We start from the raw sequence: 16,548 nt of genomic DNA, 5'->3' as shown, positions 1-16,548 counted from the left end.
ATCGATATAATAAATTCTAGGACAGCAAATTCTAACATTTCTTTTTCTATTTCTTTTATAAAAAATAACATTTAAAAAATTATTCTAATCGATCATATTTTTGTTCGAAGTTTTCAATAATTTTGTATTAATGTAATAAGAGTTGTGAGGCTAATTATTATCAAAATTATCTCTTCTTCTTCCTCCTCCTCCTCTCTTCTTCGAAATTTCTTGTATTATTCAATCGAATTCTTTTACATAATTCGTCAATATAGGCCCAACCCCGAAGAAATAAAGTCGTGCAGAATAATTTATATAAAATTATTACATTTTCTATTTTTTACTTTAAACTTTTTCTATATTTTCCTTTTAAAATCGTTTTATTCTATGTTTTATTTCTATTCTACCGAGACACTGACTAATGTTTTTTAAAGCTTAGAGATGAGAAAATCGTTCATAAAAACAATAATGTGACTATTGTCAAGTAAAAAATTTATAATTATCAATAAGGCGAAAATCTCCTCGTAAAAAAAAAGAAGATAATCGTTATCATCTTAAAAAGAGTCACACCCAAAATGAAAGTATTTCGTGTACGTAACAATTGAAAATGGTCGAAAGATTCAATGTTTGCATTTCACTTACACTTTTCCAATATCTGAAGGGGAAAAAAATCCGACTCGTTAAAAATAATTACAAGCAGCAGGAAGTAAAAATTTTTCTGGTTTCTAATTTTCTTGGTCCTGGATGATGAGAAAAGTTGATCGACTGTAAATATTAATTCTTACTCATGATGATTAAGTAGGCAAATATATCAGAGGATATAGAAAGTGTAATATATTGGCTGACAGCGTATCATCCTTTTTGATCTTTTGGCTGAGTTAATATTTCTAAAACTAATGAATTTTAATCTTACAACGTTATTACATATAATGAAGAAAGAAAATAACCAAATTAATTCACTGTATTATCAGTTATACAGATTATTATTGAGTATTTTCCTTCGCATTAAGTTAAAATACAGATTTAAAAATTACAATATATAAGCAGAAGATNATAATTATTTTTGAAGTTTTAAAATTTGTTTTTTATTCAAACATTTTTAATTTGATAATTTAAATGTAAAATTTTAATCAATATGTCCTTATTTTTAAACTTTTCTTCCGAGTATTTTAAGAAGTTCTCTCTCTATATATTTATATCATTTGAACGAAATTTGAATTTTTATTGCACTTTTGAGCATTTCTGATAAATGTGGCATCCTGTTAAAAATCCTAAATTTATTTTTGTTTTGATCTTCCCCCTCTTTATTCTCTTTGTTAATTCTATATTTTAAATTTTCCACTTTAATTACGTGTTTCTAAGTAAAATTTTTACTTAAAATTATTTGAAATGTTTGTTAATATAATTTGTAAATAATAATTATACGTCGTAAAGGTACAAAATTTACAGCTTTCAAATTTACTGTAAGCATTAAGGACTTTAGAGGTTGATGAAAGAGTCATAATTAAATGAAGATCTCGCGCTAATTTACAATTTTTTAATTTAAAATTATAATGACTGATGAACGTAAAGAATCGAGAAATATGCCAAAGACATGATTATTATTTTAACAAGTCGAAATAATTCTATTGATTTTATTTCTTTTATGTTTACGTAAAGAACAGTTCGTCAAAATAAAAGCGAAATTCTTATTGGAGAGAAATTTAAGTGTGTCAATTATATATTTATTTATATGTTTTTTTTTATTCGTTAATTATTTTCCCCGTATTTAAGAATAATTGTCAGATAAAAAATTATTTGGTTAGGAAGAGGATTCATGCTATTTAGTCATATTTATGCCTGGGAGTTCGCGACGGAACCACGCCTTTGAAGGGTGGTGTCTTTTTGTTGAAAATTCTAGAGTTATTATCTTCTAGATTGCTGTTGATTGAAATTTCTCCCACGCTAATCTCCCTTCTTTCCATCTATCAATACTGCTGACGCACAGACTCCATCTAAATAATTCATTAATCGGGAGTTGGAGTCTTGGATGAGAACCAGTCCAATGCTCTTATGCAAATCAGTCAAACAGACGAAACTGATTAGCTGTTAAATATCTGACGGAAACTGAATTGGCTCCATATATTATTGAATATCTCATAGAAATTCAATTGTATAATATTAAGCAAATTAAACGATCTTTTAATCATTTAATATAGAATTATATGCGAATGTGATCAATTCGACGCGAATTGAATTATTCACTAATAAGAAATCTCTAGTTTCTTTTTTAGTTATAAATATTATTCATGAAAATTGAAACTGTTTCTCTTTTATTAAATATTGTCTGAAATTTATTCACATAATCGTGATTATAAAATTATTGCTATTAGCTAAATTCATCTAAAAGAGTTATAAGTTTGATACGGAGAATTAGAGCATTTCAGTAAGATTAAAAGATACATTTTATGCTTCATATTCAAATATATAGGTCTTTTATTGTACTAAATGCTCTGAAATTTGTAATAATAAATGTTCTAAATGAAATTCTGCTATATAATCTCTATCCATAGAATGATTATTATTTATGGAATATATCAGGCACGTTCGCAGCATTTTTAAAAGGGTGGGGTTTTAAAAAACACATTATTTTTTCGTAGCGTAGTTTATTAATCTCTACAGTATAGATACGAGTGTATAGAGTAGAGTAAGAATACAGTAGATTAAGAACGAATGCAAAATAAGTTATTATTATTTTTTTAATGGGTCTTTCTGTTTTTTTGAGTCATAAGAGAGCCTTTTCATCAAACCAATCGTGGGTTCATTAGGCCTATGATCAGAAACGTGGCCCAACATATTCGGAATAGATTACTTCCGAAAAATATCTGGGATTTTTTCGATCCGATCTGATTAGTTTTCGGGTCTCAGGGTGGTGACTAACACTTTAACAACTCGGCAATCTTATCTTCTATAAATATATGTTACATACAATTTACTGTTTTATTAACATATTCTTCTCATATGAGGAGGTCAAACTCATAAAACTTCCCGTTTGCACAGCCTTGAAATATAGATCTGTTCAAAACGCGACCTTAAAAAAAACGGAAACCTGCTTAAACGGGACAAATTCTTCGAAAGTTGCGAGTTTTTCTGTTTAAAACCAGTACAAAAAGGAAACGGGCCAAACCAGAAAAAGTATTCGGTACCGTGCGAGTCCGGTTTACACAGGTTTCACTGTACTGTATATATTTCAAAGATGTTACAAGGCCGTGCGTCTGTGTATATGTATCCAAGCGGTATAAGATTTAATGTGTTCTGGCACATTTGTCTTATTCTAGTACAACTTTCTCTCTTTTTGAGAAAGTAATTGAATAACTCGGAGTTTATAATAAACGTTGTAAAATACCTTTATTGCAATCGTAGAAAATCGAAAACACTAACAAAGTAATTTCTTTTTTTGCGACGATTTACACTCGATTGTTTATAGAAAAGGACTATTACTTCTGCAGTTGTGACTAAGTCATCGTTCTCTTTCTCTCTCTTTATCGCTGAAAATATCGCCTTTCAATATCCATTTTCCAAGTATGTGACACGAATTGTTTGTTTTCATTTCGGTTCAATGAAATTTCGACATAAAGACTAACTGAGCTTAGAATGATGACATCTCTTTCTTCTTGTGTAGTAGCCTTTGTTCTTTGTATGTATGTCAATTGTTTAATCAGGAACGAGTAATCACTAAATGGACAGAACTGCTCCGAAGCTCTCTCTCTCTCATAACTTAATTTACATCGAATAATGTAACATACCGCATACGGACAAGACAGACAATTCCGAGTGTTGATTTCTATTCTAATTTGTTAAAAGCAATTGTAACTATTTCAAATTTTAATTATTAGAAAAATGAGAATTTATAAAATTTCTATCGTTACATTCAAATTCATGCAATTCATAAGCATAAATATTTTAACGATTATATTTATGGATGATGTCTTTTTAAATTAAAAAAAAACATGAAATTTTAAATATAATTAAATTTTTTAAAATTAATTATAAGCAATATACTAAATTTTATGTCGAGATCTTAGGCGTGATCCAATGAAACTTTTTGCTCTAATAAGAATATTTTTATATTAAATTTACCACTAAATGTTAAGCTAATTATATTTTCCGTCATTCTCTTATCATTAACTTTTTTTTTTAAGAATCTTTCTAATTGAAAATTTCTGGAAACGTAATTGTCATTTAAAACAGGACGAAGTAAGATATGTTTAATTAATTCGTATTTGTTTCTATAAACAGTTGAATGACCTCATATTGGTAAAATTGTATAAAGTAATTAAAGATGAAAATTTTGTACAAAGGGTTTAAATGGTTTGCTTGTTCGAGCATCTCCTTTAGATAGTACGCGGGCACATCACATTTACAAGGCGATGGCCACGCGACAGCTGGCGACATAATGCTAAGAGATAGCACAGATGTTGGCAAACAAAGATCTAGTCCGAACATGATTCGAATCCATCCCGTAATTCTAATCGCATCTTAATATACTTCCCTGTTTAATCATTAATTCATGATGCTATGATATTGAATATTTCAAGCAAAAATAAATAAATAAAAATAAAAATTTTATTCAAGGTCTTTTCATTTCTGAATGAAATTCTTCAAGTAAAAAAACTGGAATAATTTTTCATATATATATATATTTATATATTACCTAATATACTTAAGTTATTTTTCCATTCCGAGTTTTTTTCTTTTCTTTTTTTTTATTAGATTTAAATTCCCAGACTAAAATAAATTTGAAGAAGAAGAAGAAAGGAGGGAAAAATGTAAAGAGAATGTCGAGAGAAGTTTTTATTAAGAAAAGCAGCAAGTTCAAAAATTATTTAAATTAAATTCTCATTAAAACAAAAATTTTCCATTTAATTGTTTTCGTTTTTTGTGACGTCCATCGCTGATTTCTTAATGACGATCCGTAAAGGTAGATTTATTGCAGCCGGTTAGTGTTATATTTTATAGAAATAATTACATTTTTTTTTTGTCCCGTTATCCCTTATAATATTTTATTTTTATGTAGTTTGGATCTCGTTTATCATTTCTGCTTAGTCGTCCTTGGTCTTGATATTGAGAATAACACGATTCAAAAACCTATTGTGCTTTTTCGTTGGCAAAATTAAATGAAAAAAAAAATTGTATTTTTTTTATTTTTCATTTTTCTTTAGTTTCCTAGCGACACACGAGAGAAGATCGAGCGCCTTCATGGTCCAATTGTTGCGGATTAAATTAAAAAGAGACCATACATAATTAACAATTTTTCAGGATGAGTGATGTCGTCGACACTTATTTGTACAAATGTCTGCAACTTGTGGATAAGAATGCAGCAGCTTTGATTGATCTGAAGATACCGCCATTATGACGATGCATCTCTTCTCTCTTTTTTGTTTCTAAATATCGATGTCGATAATGGCTTCTGATACTATCCAAATGGGGTTTATCTAACATCTTTAAATTATCCTGGACTCTTGTAAGCTAGAAAGAAAATGAAATAAGCAAAATATATTTATATATAAATCATTAATCACTGGTAAGAATCGTAGTGAAAAGTATCTGGAAAAGTAATCAGAAGGAGTGAAAGCCGATATTTGCAATAAATGAATATTATTCTAAAGGCAATCTTCTACTCGAATCCTTCGATGGCAATGCCAAAAGGACAATATTTATTTAATGGCATTGGCTTTGAGTCGCCGGCAGTTTATTCTAATGCTATAGTTTGCATTCTGTTCGTTTTTGGACGGAATCTTCCCGATAATAAGTTTTAGCTTTAATGATCTCTTGTCGTTATCGTATTCTCTGTTTGCGTGTTTGTNATTTTTCATATATATATATATTTATATATTACCTAATATACTTAAGTTATTTTTCCATTCCGAGTTTTTTTCTTTTCTTTTTTTTTATTAGATTTAAATTCCCAGACTAAAATAAATTTGAAGAAGAAGAAGAAAGGAGGGAAAAATGTAAAGAGAATGTCGAGAGAAGTTTTTATTAAGAAAAGCAGCAAGTTCAAAAATTATTTAAATTAAATTCTCATTAAAACAAAAATTTTCCATTTAATTGTTTTCGTTTTTTGTGACGTCCATCGCTGATTTCTTAATGACGATCCGTAAAGGTAGATTTATTGCAGCCGGTTAGTGTTATATTTTATAGAAATAATTACATTTTTTTTTTGTCCCGTTATCCCTTATAATATTTTATTTTTATGTAGTTTGGATCTCGTTTATCATTTCTGCTTAGTCGTCCTTGGTCTTGATATTGAGAATAACACGATTCAAAAACCTATTGTGCTTTTTCGTTGGCAAAATTAAATGAAAAAAAAAATTGTATTTTTTTTATTTTTCATTTTTCTTTAGTTTCCTAGCGACACACGAGAGAAGATCGAGCGCCTTCATGGTCCAATTGTTGCGGATTAAATTAAAAAGAGACCATACATAATTAACAATTTTTCAGGATGAGTGATGTCGTCGACACTTATTTGTACAAATGTCTGCAACTTGTGGATAAGAATGCAGCAGCTTTGATTGATCTGAAGATACCGCCATTATGACGATGCATCTCTTCTCTCTTTTTTGTTTCTAAATATCGATGTCGATAATGGCTTCTGATACTATCCAAATGGGGTTTATCTAACATCTTTAAATTATCCTGGACTCTTGTAAGCTAGAAAGAAAATGAAATAAGCAAAATATATTTATATATAAATCATTAATCACTGGTAAGAATCGTAGTGAAAAGTATCTGGAAAAGTAATCAGAAGGAGTGAAAGCCGATATTTGCAATAAATGAATATTATTCTAAAGGCAATCTTCTACTCGAATCCTTCGATGGCAATGCCAAAAGGACAATATTTATTTAATGGCATTGGCTTTGAGTCGCCGGCAGTTTATTCTAATGCTATAGTTTGCATTCTGTTCGTTTTTGGACGGAATCTTCCCGATAATAAGTTTTAGCTTTAATGATCTCTTGTCGTTATCGTATTCTCTGTTTGCGTGTTTGTTCACACGAAACTAAACATGGAATTGCCCATCAAAATTTACAGGTTCAATAATAACCCTATCATCTACGTTTGCAGAAATCTCCGAATCTTTACAGTAATTGTATTCTTTCATTTCCTGCTTTCATTCTATGTGTATTTAGGATAATGTTTTTAATTGAAATCGCGGTTTTACTATTTCTGCAAATGCAGCTAAAAGAATTTAAAGCTGCATCCGCAGTAAACAAGAAAATTATTTTCTCGTTAATAATTTCAACTAATTAATTACATTTATCTCTCTGTTTTAATTCAATTTCTTTTCTCAATTTCAGAATTATACTGTATTAGCTTTATATTACTGTACCTGTAAATTTAATTTAAATGGAAATATTTATATATGCATTTGAATTTGAAATGGGATTTTTCACCATAGCTCTAATAATAACAACAATTAATTTTATTATTATTATTATTATTATTATTAACTAGTAGAAAATAAAATAGAAATAAATAATGTTTTGAAAGTTAGAACGTGGGAAAATAGGCTTATATTAATGGAAATTTTTTTAAAAAATGTTTAATAGTTATACGTTTAATTTATATGTAACGAATTTATTAAAAAAATATATATATATATATTAATTCAACAAATAATAAGTTGGTGAAGCCATTGTTCTATTTACAAAGTAAATTTGCAATAACAAATATGTATATTAACCATATAGGTGTATAACATTTGTTTCGTGACACCTACCCACATGACGGTATTCTCGAAGCCTACACATAAAATATATACATGTATATATAGAAAGCGTTTAATTCCTAAATCGAATGAAAAAATAAATCCCATTACAATAGCTTTAGCATTATTTTTCTTTATTTGTAATCTGCATACCATTCTTTTAGTAAGACAGCGGTTGAACTTCGTTCAGACTTGTAAATATATTTGAGTATGCACTGGTTTACTTTCTTTGAATTTCAATTATTGCTTTGCCAAATGTTTTGAATATTAGTCTTTTTTTGGTTTTTACGCAATTTTGGTTTTTCTGAGTCATGTTTATTTGCTAGAATCCTCTGCTTTGTTCGAAAAATAGGTTTGTAGAGCAATGCGCTAAATATAACAAGAAAATGAAATTAATATTACGTTTGGTAAATGCGTAAAAGGGTTAAATTTAATTTTGAGTCAGAAGCGAGATAAATAAATTTGTGTCATTCATTAATATTTATTTTATTTCTTATCGCGGACGGAATTGAGATTTAATAATTAAAGATGAATTGGAATAAATTCGTTTAGTAAAATAGAAATTTACCTCTTCCAATCTTCTTGTCCCGGTCTAACTGGACAAAGAAAGTTGTACTCTTCCTCTTTATAAATTTCAACAATTTACTTCGCTAAATTTCTCGTGGGAATTCTACAAGTTGCGCGAGGTCACGCAAAGGTTACAATGTATAGAAACCACTGTTTTTCGAAAACTAAGCCTGTCACTACTACTTCCAGATCGTGACAGAAAAACTAAAAGACATTAAAAGTTTTTTGAGATTAAACTTAATCTGATTATTTTAACTCCTCTTCTTATAGAGCACTGTCTAAGTTCTACGCGTTATCAAAATATTCAATTAATATAAATCTATTTTTAAATATACCAAGTTTTACTTTTATATAAATTCTTCTCTCGTCTATTTCTCTGTACTTTTACTGAATATATTAATAATTTATTTTCAATGATAAAAATATATACATATATATATAAAATTATTTTTATACTTTAGAAGTTTTTTCTTTTACATTTTATGGTTATATTTTAATAATAATATATGCAGAAGCTGAAGTAATGTTATGAGTAATGACGACTGACAAAACATTTCTTTGAACAAATATTTGCACGATTGTTTTTTCGACGGGACAATTTTTTCTTTAAATAATGAAAATAGTCAATTTATTCTTAAGGATTATTATAATTTCTGAAATAACTTTTTCATTTGTGAAATTTTGCAGATGCAGAAAATATTGCTAAAATTGTATTTTTATAACTTTCTCATTTACTGAATGAATTGATGAATAATGGAAGAGGAATTTCTTATATTTAATTTTCTTAATTATTATATAACAAAGTGAAGGAAACAGCGATTGAGTATTCTGTCAACTCCACAAGTAACAAAAATATTGTAGATATGTTCGTACAACATAACGAGTACGGCGCAAGATAAATCATTCTATTCTTTTTATGCATAAGTGATATCGAAAACTCGGTTGCAGTCTCTTTTGAATCCGAAATGAATAACATCCAACCAGACAGGAAAAGTATAAAAATTCCGTTATTAAATAAGACAATAATTATAAATAATAATTATTTCTTAAATTATTTAAATACATTTTGTTAAACTTAAGTCGCTAATTGCAAAAATCCAACAACGAGTTGCTTAACTTTTCCGGAAATATTTAAGATTTTGGTGGCACCGTCTGTTATGATATTTTATTTTTAAAAAACTTTTTATATTATTTAATTATTATAAAATGACAAGAAGCTTAATTTTGAGCGTAGGGATAGGTTTTATAGAAAATTATAAATGCTAATAACGAGTAAAATTGTCATGAAGTCCGACCCTACTCGAGATACGACAAACGTTCCCCGTTTATCTTCGACCTTTAACCACCAAAATTTAATAACATCAACCCACCTAATAAACAAACCTCCTTGAAAAATTTCAGAAATTTTCGACAAAAAGCATAGGAGTTATTAAGCTTCAAATAGGGTAAAGAAAATCGTGCCCCCATACACACGTATTATCATCCATATAGATAAAAATCCCTAAATTTTTTTGTATTTTTCGACGTTTGCAGATCTCCTGAGTCCAAAAATGTAAAAATCTTGGTGGTCATTTTTTGACCGATTACCATACTTTCCCTCTGTTATGTATAACAGAGCCGGAAAAGTAAAANTTTAATTTATATGTAACGAATTTATTAAAAAAATATATATATATATATTAATTCAACAAATAATAAGTTGGTGAAGCCATTGTTCTATTTACAAAGTAAATTTGCAATAACAAATATGTATATTAACCATATAGGTGTATAACATTTGTTTCGTGACACCTACCCACATGACGGTATTCTCGAAGCCTACACATAAAATATATACATGTATATATAGAAAGCGTTTAATTCCTAAATCGAATGAAAAAATAAATCCCATTACAATAGCTTTAGCATTATTTTTCTTTATTTGTAATCTGCATACCATTCTTTTAGTAAGACAGCGGTTGAACTTCGTTCAGACTTGTAAATATATTTGAGTATGCACTGGTTTACTTTCTTTGAATTTCAATTATTGCTTTGCCAAATGTTTTGAATATTAGTCTTTTTTTGGTTTTTACGCAATTTTGGTTTTTCTGAGTCATGTTTATTTGCTAGAATCCTCTGCTTTGTTCGAAAAATAGGTTTGTAGAGCAATGCGCTAAATATAACAAGAAAATGAAATTAATATTACGTTTGGTAAATGCGTAAAAGGGTTAAATTTAATTTTGAGTCAGAAGCGAGATAAATAAATTTGTGTCATTCATTAATATTTATTTTATTTCTTATCGCGGACGGAATTGAGATTTAATAATTAAAGATGAATTGGAATAAATTCGTTTAGTAAAATAGAAATTTACCTCTTCCAATCTTCTTGTCCCGGTCTAACTGGACAAAGAAAGTTGTACTCTTCCTCTTTATAAATTTCAACAATTTACTTCGCTAAATTTCTCGTGGGAATTCTACAAGTTGCGCGAGGTCACGCAAAGGTTACAATGTATAGAAACCACTGTTTTTCGAAAACTAAGCCTGTCACTACTACTTCCAGATCGTGACAGAAAAACTAAAAGACATTAAAAGTTTTTTGAGATTAAACTTAATCTGATTATTTTAACTCCTCTTCTTATAGAGCACTGTCTAAGTTCTACGCGTTATCAAAATATTCAATTAATATAAATCTATTTTTAAATATACCAAGTTTTACTTTTATATAAATTCTTCTCTCGTCTATTTCTCTGTACTTTTACTGAATATATTAATAATTTATTTTCAATGATAAAAATATATACATATATATATAAAATTATTTTTATACTTTAGAAGTTTTTTCTTTTACATTTTATGGTTATATTTTAATAATAATATATGCAGAAGCTGAAGTAATGTTATGAGTAATGACGACTGACAAAACATTTCTTTGAACAAATATTTGCACGATTGTTTTTTCGACGGGACAATTTTTTCTTTAAATAATGAAAATAGTCAATTTATTCTTAAGGATTATTATAATTTCTGAAATAACTTTTTCATTTGTGAAATTTTGCAGATGCAGAAAATATTGCTAAAATTGTATTTTTATAACTTTCTCATTTACTGAATGAATTGATGAATAATGGAAGAGGAATTTCTTATATTTAATTTTCTTAATTATTATATAACAAAGTGAAGGAAACAGCGATTGAGTATTCTGTCAACTCCACAAGTAACAAAAATATTGTAGATATGTTCGTACAACATAACGAGTACGGCGCAAGATAAATCATTCTATTCTTTTTATGCATAAGTGATATCGAAAACTCGGTTGCAGTCTCTTTTGAATCCGAAATGAATAACATCCAACCAGACAGGAAAAGTATAAAAATTCCGTTATTAAATAAGACAATAATTATAANACAGTACATTGAACTGTATTGCTTCATTCGTCCAATTCTCTTCCCATACAATTCTAATGAAGAATATAATTCGTGGACGAAACATTTAGATGGAATGAAGTTATTGAGGAAGTGAAAACCTTTCTCCGAAAACTACCTGAAGAGTTTTTACCAATAAGGAAGCTCTCGCTTTGAAAGCCATGTAAGAAAAACTAAGGCTATTGTAAGATGTAAACCTATTCATAAATCAGATAAGACTTATTTTCGATCATTTTTAGCCAAAAAATACTGAACAAAATTCTTATAGGTAGATAGAAAATACTTCAAAAAACATGTTAACAGTTATACGAGACACACGCTTTTAATGGAAACAGACTGAGTGTAACGGGATAAAAAAAAAGTTTTTTTCATAATTTCAGAATCAAAGAATCCTTACTTGTTCGCCATCATTGTCAACACATGCCTGGAATCTTCTCCAGGTGGTCTCTGCAGCTCGCGGGTATATTTTTTGTGTTAATATTTTTTAAAAAGCATTTCGCAATCATCAAATCGCAACCGCAATCATCTAATATGCGTTTTTATATCAGTAAAGTATATTTCGGGAAAATTTTATAACATATTTAACGTTTATTTCTAGTAATGCGAAATGTGATATACAGTGTATCAATTTTTGCGTACGCCTACATGAAATTGGCTCTATTTAGTCTATTTCATTTACGGGTGTGTGCTACAGATAGTAACATCACATACTAGCGAAGTTATAAATAAATGACAATCATTGTCAAAAGCGCCAAAATTTCACATAGATGGATAAATTTTTAAACTATTTACAAAAGAATCGCATTTTACAACGCATTTTACAACGCATTTTACAAAAGAATCGCATTTTACTCCTCGTGTTATGCAGATTGCATAACACGAGGAGTAAAATGCGATTCTTTTGTAAAATGAGTTGTAAAATGCGTTGTAAAATTTTTGTAACGTTTGTAAAATGTTAACGTTTTGTTAACGTTTGTAAAATGCAGATTGCGTGTTATGCATATTGCATAACACGCAATCTGCAAAAAAATTTCCAGGACCCTAGAGACAAATAAATAAATCAATAAATTTTTATTTAAATACATGCTCGCCACCTCAAATTCGAAGTGGTTTGCTCCTGCACTTCACACTTTCTTGCTAGCAGAGTTTATAAGCTATACAAAGAGAAAAATAAAAGTTATCGAAATAAACATTACATTCTATTAAAAGAACTAACCATTATAAAAACCTGCAAAACATCGGTAGAAGTACTAAACATGTGTATTGCATATTTTTGTAGGTTAGGAAGGGAAAAGGAAAAGTCAAAACATCTGCCATTTATTATATATCCCTTAAAGGAAGCAAATAAATAAAAAAAATGGGCCTACAAAAAAGACATATATAAACGTATAACAGTAGGCAATAATTGGAATTAATTGACTGTACTGTATTTAATCGTACATACATTAATTTTACAAGAATGTACTCAAAAGAGTTAATTATTTATTTTTATAAAACTTATATTATAAATACTTAATTTTCTATTTGATTTCTTGACACGAAGCAGCAGCACGCAATGGGTTATGAGGCCTTAAGTTTGTGCAAATGGCACAAACCTTGATTTACCCTGACCCAAAATAGTCCTAAATCGAAAAACGGACACACGGGAAAAAATAATAACGTTCTAGATTTATTCCTTAAAAAATTATGAGTCCAATCGAATTGTCACCTCAAGACAATGGGAGGCTGTCGTATCTCGTAGATATCCCTCAAATAATTAATATTATCTATTTAATTTTAATTTATATTCTTTATTACATATCTTCCTATTGTTACTATATTATATATTTATTATTATTATTTTAATATTTAAATAAAAACAATTGATGTTAAGAATGCAGTATATTTTTATAAAAATTAATTATTATTTTAAAAATATCTCTTTAATTTTAAGAAACTTGTACAATATAATTATAGTTATGTATAATTATAATACAGTTTATATATAAATTTATTAAATTATTTATTAATTTACGTGCGGAATATTAAATAAATGGTTTGTTGGGATAAGGCAACGCGATCCACCAAAACTCCTGCCTTCCGGGTGGACTTTATATCAGAAAGTATGGTAAACTGGACCTTATTTAGGTGTACGTGAAGAAATTCCGGGAAACTGCACGCGGCCAGCCCGTGAACTCGGGACCAGCTACGTGTTTACTGTTATGTGTTACCACTCGCCCATTGATGGGCTTAAATAGATGATAATCCTACATTTTTATTTAGTATGGGAATTTTTAAAACAGTAACGTATATATCCGACCTCTATTTTATGTATTACGGACGGACTTGACCCGTAATAGTGTCTGGTATAGGTGAGAGAGTTGAAAATCATCTCCGGCTCGAATACACGTGGAAATACGAGAATTTATTAGATTTAAACTCTAATCCCTGCCGGCGACGAATGGTTTGCCTTTAGTTAAACAAAAATTTTAATCTACGCTAGAAGTGTATCTAAATGATACATAATAATTATGATAATGCTTCTTTAAAGCAAATAATAGTTTTAATATTTAGTTTTGTCTTATATTTTATTGTAGGACGTACTAAAAATATTCAGTTTTGGCATAAATACAGTATATATATATACTGTATATTGCTAAACTATAATAAATCTAACTTAAATAATACTTATTGAATATTTATATTTTAAAATACTTTTCTAAAAGTACTGATTGATAAAAATAGAATATTTAAAAATAAATTGAAATCGTTGCTGTTTTTTATTATAGAAATAAAAATTAAATAAGCAAACAAGGCAGCAAACATTGAATAATAAACACGTTGTATCTATTTATAATTATGCAGGATGTAATTCGATACTTAAACCACGAATAAATGGATTTATTTTAATTTTATCTGCGATAAGAGATGTTAAATTAATTTTCTAAGAGACTCGATTATCGAAACTGTTGAATTACCATTTTTGGAGCATCGTTTTCATCGAATAACGAAAGTATCTGTTTCGTATTTGTTAGCATTAAATTTCGGATATTAAATGAGGGCTTATTTCTCGATGGTTTACTTAAGACTAGTGGTTTATTGAATTTATTCGTCCAACAAATCCACCGACATTTCTGCCTATCTAATATGCAATGTTTGAATTTTCCGTATTAAAACCCGACAAATCCATCTATTCTATTGGAGTTTGTGAGTGCCTACATGCTCTTGCCTACACTCAAGACGTGCTTATGATTCCGTGAAGTTATTTTTGTCGTGATGTAAAGAAAAAAAAATCTCGAATCATGTAAATTCCTGTGATATATTGGGCCTTGGACAAATATTATGAGATACTTCTTTAAAGTATAAACAGTTCTTTGGTAAATGTTTGTATTTATGAAATTTTAGTTATCTCTTATCGTAAATCATTTTAAAGTGTGTTTTATGTTGTTTTTTTCCACTTTTATTTATGAAAGATTTGCCCATCTCATTCTTCGCCGCCTTCGTTAAATAATCGCTCTATTATTATTAACGATGAGACTACGAACAGAACTTTATCATCTGAATTCATGTTGAATATTGATGTTGTGTTGAGAAGAGAATAGTGTAGTGTAAATGGATGTAGAGTACAAGTTGGATTTGTTGGATGAACGAGTAAGCTAACTGATGTACGATGAAGTAATTCGACTCTTCATATGAGACTAATGAAAACTATAAGTTAGCGATGTATATACGTTATATCCGGGATATTCTACTTGTATTTAAAATAATGAATATAGACATACACATTTAAAAAGTTTAGATACTGGCCTACTGTTAAACGTTATTAATAAACAGAGAAATAATTTTATTTTTTGATTTTATGTAAGTCTGTTCGCTTTCAAAATTCCGAGTTTAGATAAACAGAAATTCAAATATTCACTACATATTTAATTTCTTTCGACTGCCAGTTTTTGGGCTGCAATTTGAAAAAGTTGTAGACTTATAAATTCCCATTGTCGTCCGTCCGTCAGTCTGTCCTTCCTCCCTTAATCTCGAGACTAAATATGGAAAATATAAGGGTAGAATGTCCGATTATATAGGTACGATCTTCGGGATCTAGACCGAAAGTCACGTGAATTTAATTCAAAAATTTTTCCCTAAATGGAGTTACAGTAGAGCGTCGATTTTCCGAATCAATTGGGGACTGGGGTTGTTCGTATAACTGATATTTCGGATAACCGATTTATGTACGAAAAAATAGTTTAACGTATCCGATGTTAAAATTTTTATCCGTTGCGTGTTGCTTCGCGTTGAATTTTCGTCGATGTTAAGCCTAACAAAGACTATTGTATCGTTAAAAATTATTTTTTTATTTTGTACAAACAAAATAAATATATTGAAAAATATAAAAACAATAAAAAATTATACTTCAGATGTTAATTTAGTATCAAAAACGTAAAATATTTGAGTAGCCCAAGACATAGACAAAGATTGAAGCGCCACAGCACTGGCGAAAATTTAAATTTGCCGACTGGAATTTTTTCGGATGATTGACTTTCGGAAAATCGACGCTCTACAGTATATAGATGACCGGCATGACTCTATTGTTTTCAGGAAAAGTATGATGTACAGGGGGCAAGGCACTACGGAGAACACACTGTATGTACTGTACATTTTAAATTGAATAAATTAAAAATTACAATAATTAAAAATAATTTCTCGTTTCTATTTAGTAAAAAGTTATTAATGATATCGAAATTCTTATTTTTCAAGTAAACTTTGTAGGAAAAATTGTCAAATACTTTTATTAAGAGTAACGAGTCGAAACCAATTTTTTAATAACAGGAAAAAATCACAAGTACGAGTATATTTGCTATAAAATTAAAACGTATGGA

General features: G+C 28.7%; 1 protein-coding gene and 2 long non-coding RNA genes across 3 annotated transcripts in view; 1 reads left to right on the top strand and 2 right to left on the bottom strand.

Moving 5' to 3' along the window:
• The window catches only part of LOC111630650, a 53,240-nt gene that overhangs the window by 25,019 nt on the left and 11,673 nt on the right, over positions 1–16,548 (top strand). The window lies entirely within an intron of this gene.
• LOC111630651 lies at positions 6,330–8,519 on the bottom strand. The gene is made up of 3 exons (XR_002757560.1): positions 8,296–8,519; positions 7,881–8,096; positions 6,330–6,672 (listed from the first exon to the last, which is right to left on the bottom strand). It is a non-coding gene; the product is annotated as an uncharacterized LOC111630651 (long non-coding RNA).
• LOC111630652 lies at positions 10,331–12,964 on the bottom strand. Its single transcript, XR_002757561.1, has 3 exons — positions 12,912–12,964; positions 10,646–10,848; positions 10,331–10,446 (listed from the first exon to the last, which is right to left on the bottom strand). It is a non-coding gene; the product is annotated as an uncharacterized LOC111630652 (long non-coding RNA).

Source organism: Centruroides sculpturatus, unplaced genomic scaffold (genome assembly GCF_000671375.1).
Source record: "Centruroides sculpturatus isolate CEXI.00-Female unplaced genomic scaffold, Cexi_2.0 scaffold626, whole genome shotgun sequence".
Lineage (NCBI taxonomy): Eukaryota > Metazoa > Arthropoda > Arachnida > Scorpiones > Buthidae > Centruroides > Centruroides sculpturatus.
The sequence above is the reverse complement of the archived record's forward strand: the minus strand, read 5'-3'. Positions and strand labels throughout refer to the sequence as shown.